Genomic DNA, 3,198 nt, shown 5'->3' with positions numbered 1-3,198 from the left:
ACGGAGAATTCACAAAAAAACAACCGACGAAGACAGGTGATGTAGACAACTAACAGATGTATTAGTTTAACGCTCGGAAAGAGAAAATGTCTTTAACGTTTCGAGCCTACGCACTTCCACAGAAAGGAACACAGAGACAAACAAGGAGACAAAATTAAAAAAATCTGTAGTGGCTAGCGATCTATCATGGCGAATGCCGGACAGAGGGGTCACACAGGAGAGCTGGGAAGAAGAGAAGATAATAATGTAGTGGTGATCCCAAAACGAAGGTGCGCGTGCGTGTGTATAAGAGAGCATGTATGTGCGTGTGGAAGAGGGCTGGTGACCTTGACGTGTGCGTCTGTGTATGTGTAGGTGTGTGGATGTGGGGTTGGAAGGTGGTCAGTGCTAGTGTGTGCGTGGTGGTGTGATGTGATGTGATGTGCTTGTGTGATATAGTGGTGTATGGTGTAGTGGTGTGTGGTATGTTGTGATGGTGTTGGGATATGGGAGAGGCGAGAGTAGGGAAAGCAAGGGTGAGGTGTGGGTTAAGCTAAGGGTGGGGTAGAGGTGGGGTATGATGGTAGGCTGAGGGTGGGAGTTGGTATAAGGGGTAGGGTGGGGGTGCGATGGGATTGATAGGGAAGGATGACTTTGGATTGTGTGGTGGGGTTACGATGTAGGGGGTGACGATTAAGGGAGAGGGGGAATGGAGAAGGTGGTTAGGAGTAAAGAGAAGAGAGAAGGAGAGTAGGAGTGAAGAGAAGGAGTCGGAGCAAGATAGGAGGGGTGGGTGGGAGGAAGTAGGTGTGAGAGGGAGAGAGGAGAGGGGAAGAGTTGAGCCTATGTGGCACAAAGGACGAAGAGAGAAGATTAATCCCTGTTCACGGCGCAAACGGGAGTCCGGGTGGCCTTGTGCTAGGACAATCCGAACATAGACAGGTGTTGCAATGAGTGACCGATAGAGCGGAAATGGCCTGAGACCGGGGAGTCATTGCCGAGTCGGATATCTCGGAGGTGTTCACAAACACACACACATACATGTGCATAAATCTATAAATATATATATGTAGATACATGTAGATGTGTGTGTATATATATATATATATATATATATATATATATATATATATATATATGTATATATATATATATATATATATATATATATATATATATATATATATATATATATATATATATATATATATATATATATATATATATATAATATATGTATATATATCAAAATAAACAACAAGGATATCCAAAGTTAATGCAGTACGATCGTTTCATGCGACTACATTTATTTAAGCAATGCGAACATTACAACAAATGTAAAATGCAGGGCAATCCTCTGGTGCACAAAGATGTAGAAATCTACTGAAATTTCATTTCAACAGAAGGACATATTTTTGTAACTACATTTAAACTCTCCAAGTAGAAAAGAAGAATACAAAAAACCATTTTGACTTCGCCGGACCATACAGGCTAGGTCTGCTTATGTTTCGAGCATACGCTCTTAAATACATACATACATATATATATACATATATATACATATATATTTATATATATATATATATATATATATATATATATATATATATATATACACTTACACACACATGCATACACATTATCCAATAGGGCGCTATCATCTACAATATGCTGTATATTTGAGTTATCATGAATATACAGTCATATAGTGTTAGATTATTTATATTTTGCAATAAATGATGAGTTCACACAAACGTATAATTACTTACAAATGCGTACGCTTACATACATACATATATATTAGTGTATATGTGTGCAGATATATGAGTATGTATGACTTCAAGTTCATGGATAACCACTTATTCTCTCCCATGCAGATATATGCATCGAAAATGGACATAATACGCATACAAGTGTGAACGTCTCTTCATTCTTATTCAAACATACACATTCCATTCACACCAGCAGTCATATACGGATACGTACACTTCCATAAACGCATAGATACATACAGAGGCAGGTGCACATATACACATATAGACTGACGCAGGCGTAGACACACATATTTCCCACACACACCACTAACGAAAGCCAGATGTCTTGATGCCTTCTTAATGCAATGGTAAATTAATTCCCTAAGTTTGATCCTGTGTTATATCGAGGTATGGAACACTCAACGGCAACACGATCACAGCGACCACTGTTGAGTGTACTAATGCTATAGCCACTATCACTGTTATTTCTACTTCTAATAAACACTGCTACGTGCATCAAATGTTACTGTTATCACAAACATCCACAATTGCTATTACTGCTACTTCCTCGCTAGAATAATCACATCATATACTCTTTTACTCTTTTACTTGTTTCAGTCATTTGACTGCGGCCATGCTGGAGCACCGCCTTTAATCGAGTAAATCGACCCCCAGTACTTATTCTATCGGTCTATTTTGCCGAACCGCTAAGTTACGGGACGTAAACACACCAGCATCGGTTGTCAAGTGATGTTGGGGGGGGGGGGGGGCAAACACACACACACACACACACACACACACACATATATATATATATATATACATATATATATATATATTTATATATATACATATATATATATATATATATATATATATATATATATACATATATATATACATATACATATATACGACGGGCTTCTTTCAGTTTCCGTCTACCAAATCCGCTCACAAGGCTTTGGTCGGCCCGAGGCTATTGTAGAAGACACTTGCCCAAGGTACCACGCAGTGGGACTGAACCCGGAACCATGTGGTTGGTAAGCAAGCTACTTTACCACACAGCCACTCCTGCGCCTATACTATATGACGGGGTGAGCGCGAACGCAAACCCCACACTTAGAAATAGCGCACCCGAGTCGCCCACATTTGGGGCGATCGCAAAGGTCGACCCAACCGGAGTGCAATGGAAGGGCTTCAATTTGGGAGAACCACCTTGAGGATTATGGTTTACTCCTGTGCCAGGTAAGTATATATATATAGTGAAATAACTTTCTTAGGGAACACCAGCCATTTTGAGAAAAACTAGTAGATACCATCGATACCAGTATTCTACTGGTATTTTATTTATGGTTTCCCGAAAAGCTGTCAAGCGAAGTTAACTTAAGCGATAATTGAACCCAGAATGCAAATGCCACAAGATATATTTTCGACGTTCTCACAACATTGCGAACCTACTGCTCTT

The 3,198-nt window shown here is 39.6% G+C and overlaps 1 non-coding gene across 1 annotated transcript; it reads right to left on the bottom strand.

The window, feature by feature from the left end:
• Positions 1-2,822: 2,822 nt before the first annotated feature.
• Positions 2,823-2,986, bottom strand: LOC128248206 (U1 spliceosomal RNA). Its single transcript, XR_008264497.2, has one exon. It is a non-coding gene; the product is annotated as a U1 spliceosomal RNA (small nuclear RNA).
• Positions 2,987-3,198: the final 212 nt, after the last annotated feature.

The sequence above is a fragment of the Octopus bimaculoides genome, chromosome 6 (genome assembly GCF_046866305.1).
Source record: "Octopus bimaculoides isolate indiv1 chromosome 6, ASM4686630v1, whole genome shotgun sequence".
Taxonomy (NCBI): Eukaryota; Metazoa; Mollusca; class Cephalopoda; order Octopoda; family Octopodidae; genus Octopus; species Octopus bimaculoides.
The sequence above is the reverse complement of the archived record's forward strand: the minus strand, read 5'-3'. Positions and strand labels throughout refer to the sequence as shown.